Source organism: Typopeltis vanoorti, chromosome 9, assembly GCF_054136105.1.
Source record: "Typopeltis vanoorti isolate ZY-2024b chromosome 9, IOZ_Tvanoo_1.0, whole genome shotgun sequence".
Lineage (NCBI taxonomy): Eukaryota > Metazoa > Arthropoda > Arachnida > Uropygi > Thelyphonidae > Typopeltis > Typopeltis vanoorti.
The window spans coordinates 108,448,825-108,465,062 of NC_143557.1; the positions used below are offsets into that span (position 1 = coordinate 108,448,825).

General features: G+C 36.3%; 1 long non-coding RNA gene across 1 annotated transcript in view; it reads right to left on the reverse strand.

Annotated features, from left to right (window-relative positions):
- Nucleotides 1-13,514: 13,514 nt before the first annotated feature.
- LOC150103405 (uncharacterized) overlaps nucleotides 13,515-16,238 on the reverse strand; it is a 52,429-nt gene continuing 49,705 nt past the window's right edge. The window contains exon 3 of the long non-coding RNA XR_016548837.1: nucleotides 13,515-15,416. This is a non-coding gene — a long non-coding RNA (uncharacterized LOC150103405). The remainder of the gene's footprint in view (nucleotides 15,417-16,238) is intronic.

The following is a 16,238-nucleotide window of genomic DNA, read 5'->3' on the forward strand; positions in this document are numbered from 1 at the left end:
ATTATTATAGTTTATTATTATTATTATTACAGTTTATTAGATATTACAGTTTAATAGTCCACACAGAGGGCGCTGTGTATGCAGACGGATGCACGTACATTGTATCGCTGCTCCTGGTTTTATAGGTTTAAAGTGTTAATTAACTCATGTTTCTAACTTGAAAGTGCTACTATTTAATTCTACTAGTCACGCTGAAGACAGGAACGTTCTACCAAAATCGGATAAGTAAGATTCAAATTATCAGTGTTGGAAGTTCATAGAGTGTACTGCAGTCACCAGCCAACGAAGAACAAAGGACGTTGCCATTTTAAAAGTCGCACTATACTTGCTAACGGGAAGAAAGGCTAAAAGTTCACCGAGACAGCGAAGTTCAAGAAAAATGAGCTGTAACAAATGCAATAAGCCATTAAGCGATGTAGGGGACGGGTCGCAGTGTTCCGGATGTAACAAAAAACAACACTTCCACTGTTCAGGGATCTCAGAAAGCACGTGGAAAGCAAAAGGAGCTGTGAAACGGACCGAATGGAGATGTCAACAGTGCCGTGAGAAAACGAAGAACAAAGACCAGACACCAAAGAAAAGTAACAACGCACATCAAGGTAAGTCGCTTCCGGATCCTAAAATTACAGATAACTTTGATTCATTTAAACTCATGGTGAAAGACTTATGAAATGCACACATGGAACAAATTAACAAAAAAATCGAGGAGTATGAACATTATATACAGTTCAATAACGAGACCTCTGAAGAAATGTTAGGAACCGTGAGAGAAATAAAGACGCAATTAACGGTAGCGATAGGAACGCAAGAAACACTCCAACGCGAAAATCAAGAATTGCGGAAAGAAGTAAACGCACTCAAGTGTCAAACGGAACACATGCTACAAAAAGAAAGAAAAAAAGAACTTCAAATTGAGGGAATAACGAAAGAAAATACAACAGACTTAAGCAACATAATGCAACTGATCGGCAGTAAAATTGGAATTCAAATCGCAACCACAGATATCACCTATATCATCGCTCGTTTTATCAACAGAAATCTGAGAGACTCCATTCTTACAGCAAGCAAGAAAACAAGGCCGACAACAACGATCCTAATTGATAAGAAACTCCCAACAGCGATCTGTATAACGGAACACTTTACTCCATACTCTAAAAATCTTCTATAAACCAAGCAAGGGAGACAAAAACAGAGAAGAACTACAAGTTCCTGTGGACAAAGAATTCCCAGATATTTTTGAGAAAGAATGAAAACACTCGAGTATACATAATTACAAGTGAATCCGACTTACACAGCCTACCAATATAAAACACTAACTTTTCACATCCTTAAGAATAAAATTAGAACTCATTTAACCTTCCTACTGGCTGAGGTGGATGAAATATCCAGCCCACCATAGCATTCTACATGGATCAAAACTTCATCTTCATTGTACCTTTCATCATGCCATTACCTCCCTCTCCCGTTAATCCCTTTACGAATATTTTAGAGCCATTCGTGGATTAACTGTTAGTGCCTGACTAACAGCTTCTGGTTGCTATTTCTGAAGTAATCTACGTCTTAGAAATACTTGTAGTAATCCTCTTAGCTGGAGGGAAAGGTAAAGGCTTAGATTACTCTCAGTGCTATTGAGGAAGAAAATTGAGAACGCTTAGCTAGAAGGGACACTAAAGTGCCTCAAGCTATAGTGCGAGATACATGAAGAATGTCGTGTTTCGTTTTCAATTATTGATTAGTAGACATCCTAACATAGAAAAAAATACAGACATTTCATTAACAGGCTGATACAGTATTTATTCTGAAATAAGTTCTTAATTTATAATGATCAGTTTCATTTTTATTATCGAAAAATTATAAATTATTTCATATAATTATCTTGAAAAAGAGGACTTGAATTATTTTAAAAGAAAAGGAGCATATACTTCACATAATCTTATTTTTTGGGGAGGGTAGGAAGGTTATGGAAGACATATTCAATTTGAAGATATTTCAGAGAATTTATTTTATAAATCGTTCGCAAGACAACTGTTATGAACGTAAATCACTTGGGGAACATGCCCATTCATTTTAGTGTAAATAATAGCAAAGGTTTAGCTACTTCAGTGCCACATGTCTACACTAGAAGAAAATGTCGTTATATCTGCTGATGTTAGAACTCTGACATAAATAATTTTTCTGGCATGAATTCTCTATCAGCTATAATGTAATCAATCTACAGATTGTTGCCCTATTGTATTCTACCATCTTATGCGAAGTGATTTCTTCTTTGTACTACAAGAAAAAAATCAGATAACACAAGAAAAATATGAAGTATATATATATATAAGCAAAAGTATTGCTTATTATAAAATTGGAGCATAATATCTGAACTAGCAGAAAAAATATACATATCAATTTAAATCATAACCGTTAATTTTATTTTGTAATGACCAATTATACAGGAAAACCAAGAAGGTGAAAGTGCAAAGAACAGTAAATTACAATATAAAGGGAAAAAATGTAATGGTATGTTTAAAGAATTTCATTATTCTCTATAAAGCAAAGTTGCTCAAGCACATCCTTCGGGAAATCTGTGAAGTATTCTTCGAATCATGATTTTGAACAAAAATATAACATAATCTCAAACGTCAGCAGCCGGTTTTTTTTAATAATATTTCAAATAATTATCGTGAATTAATTTCTTCGAGAACAAAGACAATGGTATGTGGAGTAAGTAATTAGAAAAAATTAGCAAAAAAATTAAAAATTAAATTGGTTCTGGAAGGTAACGCAATATTTAAGTGAAGAAATTAGCCAAGGATCTTTATTTTGTCCAGGCAATAAAATTGTATTGTACAATAAAAAGAGAAAATAAAAATAATTTCCATATTTTTAGTTTATCCAATATAACTAAAATTCAGGTACCCAGTATAGAACAAGGAACTGCATTTTTGTTATAGGTAACTGAGTCACAGCTATGAGCCTGAGATAGTCTGATTAAGTGCTCTCTTCAGTGTGAGGGACTATCACAACTTTTAATGGACATGCTGGCCGAATTGCTTCTTATCCATGTTCTTTCAACAGATAGCATGCATCGTATCCAGATTTAGCTGGACGTCTATAGACGTCCTGGCCGGTTGGGAGGTTTTAAAACTATATAATGGAGATCTCAAACAGAGGCGAACATATCCAGTCAGACAACATAAACTGCAAGGTCTTTGACTCTTTGAAGAAATGGTCAGACAACATTTCCACCAACACCAACTTCACTATCATACACACAAACATAAGAAATATAAAAAAAACACTGGCTTACATTGATAACACAGCTCAATTATACCATGATAAACATAGATTCGCTAATACTGACCGAAGTTACAATAAACGACACAGAAATTTACGCATACAACATAAATAATTATCAAACCTAAAACTTATGTAGACCAAACAAAAGAGGAGGTGGCATCGTGGCATTTATCAAAGAAAAATACAATGTGACAGAAAAACAAACTCACTTCGAACATGCGGAAACACTAATTTTGGAAATCACAAATAGCCACAATAGTATCAAATACACAATAAACACAAAATGCAGACCCCCAGATAATAATCCACTCAGTTTTCTTCACAAGTTAGAAACATGGCTAAGCGGCATCGAACCGCATACCACACACAGGCTCATCCTAATAGGAGACATTAACATAAATACTCTTGACCACGCTTCTTCAACCACTAACACATATCTTGATATACTAAGTCAGTACAACATAAACCCTACCATACTCCCCAACAGGAGAAGAAATACTCAAAACATAAAAATTGCCGATCACTACTTTGTCTCAACTTCGTTCTATTACGTTTCCTACCCCCTCCCCCTCCCACCACCACAAAAGTCGACAAAACTCGATCATACTAAAGAGTATTGTCGATAACCAAGTAAAAAATACAGATTGGAATTCTCTACTTGAAATAAACGATCCTGTAATATTATACGAGAATTTTCAACTAAAGTTCCAGAAATATACAAAAAAGCAACAAAACCTACAGAAACGAGGCGACAAACAGACAACAATCCATGGATAAATGACGACATACTAAATACTATTACTGAAAAAGAAAATCTATGGAAAAAACTTAAAAAGTCACCCAGTAACACACATTTACAAACCTTATATAAAAACACAAGAAATAAACTAACGACAAAAATTCGTAGGGCAAAAATATGCTACTTCTTCCAAAAATTCATGGAATATAACGACAACATTAAGCAAACATGGGCTCACTCAACGAACTAGTAACTCGAAAAAAAAAACTTCAGCACAAGATTTTATTGCAAAAAGCTTCGGTCAGGACACAAACCAAGAGGAACTAGCAGACTCATTCAACAATGCTTTCACAAACAATATCACACAACTCAAGAAAGACAAACTACCAACGGTCAGAAAAAAACTACCGACACAAAGTCAACAAAAAACGATGTATTTTCCACCCATAACAAAATAGGAACTGAAAGAAGCACTCCTAAAACTAAATCCAAAGACCACTCCAGGAATAGACAAAATAAGACTCACAGGCGTTATAACACACTTTGAACAAATAAATCCAATTCTTTTGAAACTCGTGAACATAATATTCGACACAGGTATTATTCCACAACAACTAAAAACTGCAGTAATTACGCCAATATACAAACACAGCAAAAGAAACGATACTCAGAACTACAGACCAATAGCTACACTACCAGTCATCTCAAAAATTCTAGAAAAAATAACACACACCAGACTACAGAACTATTTACAGAAGTACAGCATCATCTCACAAAACCAATATGGCTTTCAGAAAACAAAAAGCACCATTACTTTATTAGAAGACATCGCCGACACAATAAACAAAGCTCTCGACAAAAACAAGTACGCCGTCCATATACCGCTGGACCAAACCAAAGCATCTGACACACTTGAACATGACATACTTCTCACCAAACTATACTCAATAGGTATAAGAAGAACACTGCATTTCAAGAACTACCTCTCAAACAGAACACAAGTAACAAAAATAGGTACATGTCACAGTCAGAGTATACAAGTAAAACACGATGTACCTCAAGGTGCCATATTATCATCCACTCTATTCAACATATACATTAACGATGTTCATAACATATCCATAAGAAGTCAAATATTTCAATACGCAGATGACACAGCACTACTAGCAATCCACACAGACATTAACAGCTCTTTGCAAATCACAACAAGACCTAAACGAAATCACAACATACTTCCATCAAAACGCAATTCTAATCAACGGCACCAAAACACAGATGTTGATAATACACAACCCAAGAATCATACGCCCTCCATCACTATCGATACATTGTCACACATACCGCTGCATTAACAACAAAAATACCTGCCAGTGTTCCGAAATCAAACCTGTAACACACGCAAAATACCTCGGTCTCTGTGTGGATTCCCACCTTAAATGGAAAAAACATATAGAATACCTACACACCAAACTCCGGATCATCGCAGCAAAACTCTTCCAAGTTAAAGACATTATTCCACCCAACATAAATAAAACTCTTATATCACGGTATCTGCGAATCCCTACTCAGATACAGAATAACAGTCTATGCAAATACATCAAACAGCCACCTAACAAAATTAGAAATATTACACAGGAAAATCGTGTCAACAGTGATCTGGACACCTTACACGCAACAACCAATATCCGACAAGCACATGGCGATACACAGAATTCTGAGCATTAAAAATCTGAAACACTACATGACATTAACAAGGAATTACTTCAACATCACCTATCGAAACAACAGAGACACATATCGTATAACACGACCTACAACAACTCTCTACGTCCCCACACCCTTCAACAACTCATACGATTCTTTTGTGAGATCACATCAGATACCCACGCAACTCAACAACCTACCAAGAAAGTTAAAACACATAGATAACTACAGAACATTAAAAAACGAACTCTGGAAAATATACCAACAAAGTTAAGAAACCATTAACACTAATATACACATCACAAATCACTAACATCAAATGCAGTAGCAAGTAGCTAAATCCCACTCTCTTCATAAAAGCAAACCCAAGCTTCGAAGTAGGTGGGATTAGCTTGCCTCGCTCATCTACAAGTAATCCTTATAAGCAAATGCAGAAATTTGTATGTATAATCACTCTTTCTCAAACTTTAAAAAAAATAAAATAAAATAAAATAAATTATACAAAAAAAAGTATTATTAAATATTTTAATTGAAATCCAATGTAGGAATTGCAGCACTTAGTGCTGAACGCGGTAAAATTATAATATGCAATGTCACACAAGATGTTTATTGTATGTATAAATATTTTAGCAATAAAAAATATATTATTATTAGAATAAAAAAAACGGAAAAATTAGTATGAAATTCACTGTAAAAAATATATATGTAATATATGTAAATATGTAAATGCTCTGTAAGATGATAAATAAATAAAAAAATGTTATTAAAAATTATTATTATAGTTTATTATTAGTTTATTACGAAACTAAAACAAGTAGTTATAATTTTAATATACATTTAAATATTTTTATAAAAAAGGTTAAACATCTTAAATTTCATTTATTATATAGAAATAATTTTAGCACCTTTTAATAATGCTATCTTTCTTTCTCTCTCCCCCTCCCTCTCACTCACAAAAGATTATTTTACAAACCTATGGTACATTTTGTATCGTGTGTGTGGACTAAGGATTTTTTTTTTCTATTTTTATAAAGAATCCATGTAACATTTCGAATGGAAAAAGAAGTTCCGAATTTCTTTCCGATATTGGGTTATGAAGCGATGTTTCCTTATCTTCGTCATGTCTGGAGTTTACAACAAATATCTTCATGAGGACAATTCATCCTAGGTTTTCTTGGGTATCAGTATGCGATCACTAAACTCCGACCCATACTCAGAGTAAATCTGATAACCTAGACTGTGATCATTTTGGAAATTCAACCAGACGACTTCAGCTTATCCATTTAAAATATTTGCAAAGTTATGTGTGGGCACACTCACAAATGTAGAGGGAATTAAAACTACTTCAAGATCGGAAAATAACAGCTTAAATGCGAACAAACACAAATCTGCGTTTCATTATTTCCAATGGTCATCGTTTTATCTTATATCTAAATGAAAGGACCACCTGTGTGAAATTTGGCAATTGTTATGTTGAATAACTATTTTTTAAACGCACAGAAAAGCTTTGGATAAAATCTTCAACATCCAAATTATCTTTATATAATAAACTCATTTGAAAGCATGAAAATATATTCACATGTGGGGAAAAACAATATTGCAGCTATAAACCTTTTAGTGTTATAAATGCAATCACTCTGCAGGGATGCTAATCAACTTTCTTCCTAATTTTCAGAGAAAGTACATTTTTTGTAGGAATTTCTCAAGAAGAATTTTGTTGCATTTTTACTTCTATTGGAATCATCGTATCTAGCTGACTGCTGTGTGGAAGAAGGTAACAACGTCTGATACACTTTAGCTTTTCAGAGCATGTATCAACAAGAACTATCCCATTTAACTATACATAAAAAAAATATAACGGAAAAACTCACGTAGAAAAATTATTTAATGGTATAATTTTCGCCCGTGTGTCACAGGCATCTTCAGTACAATTAGGCAAAAAAATTAAACATTAACTGACAATTCCGAAAAGCGCCACCTAAGTAGCTGGTGTAAGATAACTAAAAAGGTCAATAACTTTCCTAAAAAAAAAAAAAAAAAAAAAAAAAAAAATTAATACAATAAAAAGTTAGGAAAGATTAGCTGATTTGTAAAGTACTATCTCCCATAAAGGGGATAGACGTAAGCCGTCGGATCTGTTTAAGTTAGGAGAATGAAGTAGAGTTTCACATGCTTCTTTATAAAGGCGTTCCATGAGAAACTGACTTTTGTGAAGAACTCTTGTCTTTTTCCAATGAACTCTGTGTCTAGTGAAGATGGCATGTTCTGCAAGTCCAGACTTTTCAGGTTTAAAGTATTCAATATAAGATTGGTGTTCTTCTAGCCGAATGGAGGCAGATCTTCCCGTTTGTCCGAAATAACATAATCCACAAGAGCACGGAATCTGGTAGACACCTGGATGATTGAGATGTGGAAGCTTGTCCTTTTGAGAAGCGAGAAAGGTAGAGATTTTTCTAAACGGTCGAAAGGCAACAAAAATATTCAGTGGTTTTAAAATTTTTGCTATACGTTCACTGATGCCTTGTATATAAGGGATGGTAATGCGCGTTATTTCCTCTGTGTTTGAAGAGGGAGACATATTAAATCTACTCAAAGTTCTTTTAATGAAGCAATTCTTATAGCCATTAGATAGAAAGGAAGAAGTTATATATCGTATCTCTTTCTGTAAAAGATCGTCTGTAGAACAAAAGGAGTGGGCCCGATGAACCAGTGTTTTAATAGTTCCTGCCTTTTGACTGGGATGGTGATGAGATTCCGCATGGATGTAATGGCCTGTATGAGTCTTCTTTCTATAAACTGAGAAATGTAGGTTACCATCTGGTTGGCGAAGAATTAGAAGATCTAAAAAGGCTAACTGCTTATTTGATTCTACTTCTAGGGTAAACTTGATCCTAGGATGAAATGCGTTTAACTTATTGAGAAATTGTTGAAGTTCATCAGAAGAGCCATTCCATACAGCAAAAATGTCATCGACATATCTGAACCAATGAGTAGGTCTGGGAGAAATATTGTCAAAGATACGTTGCTCAAAATGTATTATTTCGGACAAACGGGAAGATCTGCCTCCATTCGGCTAGAAGAACACCAATCTTATATTGAATACTTTAAACCTGAAAAGTCTGGACTTGCAGAACATGCCATCTTCACTAGACACAGAGTTCATTGGAAAAAGACAAGAGTTCTTCACAAAAGTCAGTTTCTCATGGAACGCCTTTATAAAGAAGCATGTGAAACTCTACTTCATTCTCCTAACTTAAACAGATCCGACGGCTTACGTCTATCCCCTTTATGGGAGATAGTACTTTACAAATCAGCTAATCTTTCCTAACTTTTTATTGTATTAATTTTTTTTTTTTTTTTTTTAGGAAAGTTATTGACCTTTTTAGTTATCTTACACCAGCTACTTAGGTGGCGCTTTTTGGAATTGTCAGTTAATGTTTAATTTTTGTGCCTAATTGTACTGAAGATGCCTGTGACACACGGGCGAAAATTATACCATTAAATAATTTTTCTACGTGAGTTTTTCCGTTATTTTTTTTTTATGTACAGGGTGTTCGGGATAAATTTGACAGTTTCGTAAGGAAAAAGAAAATCTTCTTTGTATCTATTAAATTTAATGAATTGACAAAAAAACATTACAGGCAGAGTTAATTACAATACTATCAACAAGATTTACTCAAAATAATCACCATTAGCATCGATCACAGCTTCAATTCTGCTTCGGAACCTCGAACAAGCTGATGCTACAGTCTCCCTGGGAAGGGCCGCAAAAACTGTTTTAATTTTATCCATTAACTGGGCTTTTGTATTACTGGAAGTGCGATTGGTGTCTTTTTCAACTGCGCCCCATACAAAATAATCCATGGGGTTAAGGTCTGGGGAGTTTGGAGGCCAAACATTTGGACTGGTGAAGTCGTAGAAATTTTCAGACAACCATTTTTGACTTTTCCCAGAGGTGTGGCAAGGGGCCGAATCCTGCTGCCATACATACGGCCTACCATTGGCTACCCTTGTTATCCAGGGCTTGACTACAGTTAGCAACTCCACGAACAAAGCCCGAATTCCAATGCCAGGGTTCTTCAACACCTGTTCCTGCAGATTTGCGAGGAATTCTGCTGTACGAACGCAATCAGATCGTCTGCTAGGGATCTTTCTTCTTGCTACATCCTCGTAGTCACCATTGCAAGTCTCTAGTTCATGCCTGATTGTTTTTACTGTATTCAGGGAGCATTGGGCAGCAGTCGTAATATCCTTATTTTGATGGCGGGCACGAATCATCATGATACAAGTTATTCTCTTCCATGATTCAGGTGGGTTCCAGCTATCCATCCTTTCTGACATCTTGTATATGAATGAAGAAGGGTCCAAACTTTTAAATGAAGAGAAGTGTGTGTTAATACATGTAACTTACGGAAAAATATAATTAATTATAAATATGTCAAATTTATCCCGAACACCCTGTATAGTTATGTCTACTCACGGTTTACCTCTTTTAAAACTTATCCCATTTAAGTCCAAAAAAAATGTTTTTTCATGTAGTATCTAATAGGTACAGGAAGAGAATGTATCTCTAACATCAACTTAAAAATAAATAAATAAATAATCCATGCTTGGAAGTGAACATTTTCGCGGCTACATTTCTTATTCTACTTATGGAAAAATCCAAGTTTATCTTTTGGTTCAAAACTTTTGGTTTCCTATGACTTATAACCCACACGGGTTTGTGACTCTCGAGCAAATTTGAGATGAATGATAGAACAAGTTAGTGGTTGTGGTGGGTCTGTGAAGTCATGGCCCATGCAATTAAGGCCGTGAGACTCATTTACTACGTTTTGTTAATTGGACGAATTATTCTGGCCGGTTTGCCTATTTTGTTGGATGAAAAACCCGAGTGTCCAGTAATCAAAGCCCTTCTATCTCTACACGATACCCCCCTAACACCCCTTCATATTCAGCACTCTTGTAAAAGTGTTGTAGATGGAATGGATGCGAGAACGAGGAACAGTTTCTCACTTTACATAATTAAGGCAATATTCACCTAACAATAAAGCCCCCCCCCCCTCTTTCTCTCTCCCTCTCTCTCTCTCTCTCTCTCTCTCTCTCTCTCTCTCTCTCTCTCTCTCTCTCTCTCTCTCTCTCACACAAATTGGCAACATATTTATATGTTTAATTTTTCAGCCTCGTAGGTAAGACTAAAGTCTTTTTAACTAGTATCATTCGTTAACCAAAATACATTCGGAATAGTTTTTTATTAATTATGATAGTACAAAAATACTAGACTGACTTTTGGAATCTCCAGAAAACTTCTGAACGCGCTAGTGAGATAACGACTTAGTTCTTCAGGCATCTGAAGAGTCTCCTCTCCTCCAAGAATAAATAGCATAGCACTAAGTACAACAAGGCCAATGACTATTTCAATACTTTACTTCAGAAGTGCGATTTTGGCACTTTGCAAAGGACACACTTGTAAGTTGTAAATCTAAACCACTTATAAAACTATGAACAGTAAATCACGTGCTAATCAGTTTAAAATTGCTACTTGGAAATACTCCTGGAATGGACAAGCTGGTTGGTTTTTCTCCCAGAAACTCAAGTTTCTCATCCCATAAACTCAAGAAAATCGACCGTACAACCCACATGATATCAGACAACATAATATGTTAGGGTTAGGAACGATGAGATGGCGGCACTTGTCTGTTGTGTCTTCATTAGTTGCCGCTTATATTTCAGTGATAGTCTTGAGCCAGCTATCTCCGATTGGCTGCCGGTGGAAATTAAGCTGTCCACTCAATCTCCGAAAGTTACTCAAATGGCTAAAACGGCCTCGCCTACTCCCTATACTGGAATAAAAAGGCGTTAGCTGATTTAAATATACACTATCAACCAATAATTGTCCGGACAAGTTAGTAATTTACAGTTGATACCAGCAGGCAAACTCCAATATCAGGTATGCCCACTTTTGGTTTTGATCACCTCCAACACTATTTGAGGGATGCTTTCGACCAATGTGTGGCAGACATCAAGAGGAATTTGTCTCCATTCCTCCATCAAAGCAGCACTGAGTTCGGCGACAGATCAAAGACGTTCTGCTCTGGACCTCAATTGCCGCTCCAATTCGTCCCACAGTTGTTCGATGGGATTGAGGTCAGGAATCTGCACGGGCCAGGGTAGTCGTTTAACACCCATCTCTTCATACCATTCCATAACAGCTGCAGCTTTGTGGCATTAGGCATTGTCGTCTTGATAGTAACATGGGTACGTTCCATAAAAACTTCACAGTGTAGGAACCACCGATTATCCAGAATATCAAGATACTGAGCTGCCTTCATGGAACCACGGACAACGACCAGTGGTCTTACTCCAAACCAGCTGAATGTACTCTGCCTCCATTACTTCTCCACCACCAAACTTCAATATGGGTACAAACACACTGTGGTAAGCGTTCGACAGGCTTCCTCGATACTCACATCCTGCTATTCACCTGGAAATAGATGAACTTTGATTCCATTTACCAGACTAACGTTTTTCATTGGTCAATTGTCCACTTCACACGCTCTTTGCACCAAGCCAAAAGGGACGCCTTTTTCGTTGTTATGATGTTCAGCTTGTGTGCCTCTGCTGCTCCGTGGAAACTCAGTAAATGTACAGTATTAGTGCTCAACATCAGTGGGTCTTAACCTTTTTAGTGATTCGCACCCCTTTGAATATAAAAATAAGTTCTCGCACCCCCTTGAAAAATGTGTTTCTATTTCTATATTTAGGAAATTACATCTATTGCAAGATAATTTATTTATTGAAAAATAAACACATACATTTACTTATACATACAAAACAATACCTCAATTTTTAATGGCTATGTTGTTGTTTATTCATAATAATACTTTTGAAGCGGGGCTACTTTTTTGAAAGAGCCACGCGTAAGTCATCACTTGCGTTTAAGCGATTTCTAGCTTTTGTTTTTATGTGCAAAAGTGATGAAAATCCCATTTCACACAGGTAGGTGGTGGCGAATGGTAAAAGTGTCTGCAATGCTGCTTTTGCCAGCTGTGGATACGGTTCTAACTGTGTACACCAGAATTCTTTTAAGTCCAGTTTTTCAAATTCCATTTGAATACGTGCATTATCTCGTATTTCAATAAGATCGTCTTTTATTAAATAGCTGTAGTCCATCGAATCTGGGTCAAAATTTAGAAACTTCTCTCAACCCCCTGGTTAAGAACCACTGCTCAACATGGTGTTACTGTCGCTCTGGAACTCTCACGGATGGTTTTGTACCAATCGTTGCCGGTTTTTGCGTGCCACCCGTTCTAAGACATCTCCCTCTCAGTCATTTTCGGCGGCCGTCTGGATGTTTTCCTGCAGAGTGACGTCAGAACGTCTCCATTTGTTGATCACGTCGCCAACCGTTCGTTTTGGATGCTCCAGTTGAGAGGCAATGGCACTCATCGTAGGCGTTCACATTGGTGGCATGTATGGACATGTCACCAATGTGAAAGCCCACGATGACACCTCTCGCAAAGTCACTGAGTTCACGATGTGTTGCCATACCACCTGTAGTCAACTGGAATGCTCCATAACTTCAAATAACAAGGGTGTGTGTGTGTTAAAAAATTAAATGACTGGATACTGAAGGATAAAATTAATAGTTTATTAGCACAACTAGTTTCGTCTTTTAACAGACTTCTTCAGGTGCATAAAAAAAAAAACACTAAGCAAAAAAACTTGAAGGAATAAGCTCTAAACAAACAAAGTTAGCATACACAGTTCAGTATTAAAGCGTTGGCGTTCGGATATTTGAAACTGTTCTCTGGATAACCTCGTTGTTGGGGTTGCGCATGTGTTTAGAATCTCGTGAATGTCCAAGTCGGATAGCAGCACAATGACAGTCTGATAGGTTATAACTGAGGTTGTTATTAAGATCTATAGGATTAAGGATGATTTCTTTAGATTTCATTATCTTTCGTTCTAGTTCGTCGTAACAACGAAAGATATTATTTGATCTGTCCCATAAAACTGAAAGGAGTAGGTTTTCTTCATTAGTGTTAGCAGAAAACAGAACGTGGTTTGACAGCGCAGTAGCCCGTGTTCTGCCGTATGTAACGTCCCTCTTGTGTTCTTCAATACGTAATCCAATGGACTTCTCAGTCTGGCCTAAATATGGCTTTTCATAGTCACACCAGATCTGGTAGACGCAGGGATATTTAAGGTCGTAAAGCCTTGGTTTGGGTCGGCTCAGTAGGGAACAGAGTTTAGGAAGGGGGAAGTGAATAACGTCTTGATGTTGTATTTCTTAAGATCTTTGGCCAATTTGGGTGAAACGGAGCTGATATATGGTAGAGAAATACGACCTTTTATACTATCGGTGTCCAAGCCATTGTGTGAGAGAGGATTTAAAAGGAATTTATTAATTGTTTTCTTGGAATAACCATTCTTTTGGAAAGCAGTACGAAGAAATTTAAGGTCTTAGTTAATATGGAAAAGATATATTAATGATTTTTTTTTTTAATTTGGAGCCACGGCTGTGAGTCTCTCTTCAGAACTTCCTTGACCGCCTGAATAGTCAACAACCAAACATAAATTTCACTGTTGAATTAGAAGTTAATTTTTCTATTCCTTTTTTAGATGTTAAACTCGTTCGTTTCTCTGAAAAATTAAAAATCTCGATTTACAGGAAAGCTACTCATACGAACAGATATCTCCAAGCTCAGTCCCACTATTTTTTCACCTCACAAACTTGGAATCATCTCGACGCTAGCAAACTGTGCTCGCTCCCTTCTTTGTGAAGAGGGGGGGAATTACCAGTAGAGTTTATCCCTTCAAGTTTTATGCTTGGTTTTCTCTTTTATGTGTACCTGAAGAAGTCTGTTAAAATAGGAAACTAGTTGTGCTACTAAACTATGTTTTACTTTTATCCCTCGGTATCGGGTCATTTAATTTTTAAAAAAAAAACACTATATGTGTGTGTGTGTGTGGTGTGTGTGTGTGTGTGTGTGTGTGTGTGTGTGTGTGTGTGTGTGTGTGTGTGTGTGTGTGTGTGTGTGTGTGTGTGTGTGTGTGTGTGTGTGTGTGTGTGTGTGTGTGTGTGTGTGTGTGTGTTGGAATTTTAGTGCCTAGAGAACACCGAGATAGTACAAAAACTTTAATTAGAACACAACTAGTTTCGTCAGAATGCCGACTTCTTCAGGTGTACATACTATCACAAAAAACTGGAAAAATTAACAAGATAGAAAAGTAAACTTCTCACATAAACAAGTTAGTAACAACAACAGTCAAGTTTGAACTGGCGTCCGAGTGGCAGGTCTAGCGTGAGGTGTTAGTGACTGGGAACTATCTCGAGAATGCCAAAATTGAATTATTGCGCTGTGTGAATCAGGTAAGCTATAATTTTAATTACTCTTCATGTGATGAGGGATCCAGAACTATTTCTTTTGATTCTAAGATGCGTCGTTTTAGCTCATCAGGACATTTATGGATATTTGTAGTAAGATTTCAGTCTATCTGGTGTTGACACTCTTCTAAATTAGAGTTGGCAGAGAAAAGGACATAACTGGAGAGGGGGCTTGCACAGGTTCTGTTATATGTCGTTTTATATACCTGAAGTAAATGGTGAGCACGATGCCACCTTTCCATTATACTCACTGGACAACTGTTTTCCATTTTCCTAGATAAAGCCATTAGATATTGTGATCTAAAGGTATTGATATTAAAAAAAATTATAAATTAAAAATATATTATTATTAAATATTACAACTTTTATTTTTAAGAAAATGCATTTTGCATCTCACTTAGTAAATTAATAACATAATATAAAACAATAATATAAATAATATTCAACCCAGATAACATCATAATGTAGTTCAAATATCTGCTCTGAACAGGTTTGCAGAAGTTATGTTACCGGTCTTCGTTTCCCATTGAGACAGTGTGAGCGTTCTATAAGCGACCATCTACGCAGCTTCCTTGGAACAAACACCAGCTTCATACTAACATAAAGCACTCAACAGATGAAAAACAGCTATCAGCAAATCTAAATATAATTCAGACTTTCAAAGGACAGAACCAGGCACATACACAGGTCAGCAGTTGTCAATAGCACCTTCCTGGCCAGTGATTCTCCTTCTCCCTTCTCTCTCTCTCTCTCTCCCTCTCTCTCTCATTCTGATGGTATTACAGTACAACACTCTTTTACGTTCAGTAGCTCTCCTCCTAAAAATTAAAGAATGAAAAAAATTAGATAAATGTCTACCACTAGACTATGATCCCATTATCTTCACTCAGTCCTATACAAAAACATGCAATAGTCAATTCACTTTATTGCCTAGATGCCCACTAGGGTTTATTCCACCACTCTAAATCCATGGCTGATTTCTTAGCCTACATTATCCATTACAGGATAAGAGCCATTGAGATTTGAGCATTCATCCAAGCCTGCTCAGTAAATTGCATTCTACAGTCCACCTTCTATTCTCACCAATCAGTTTTCTCTATGTTCGATCTCTGTGTCATGCGA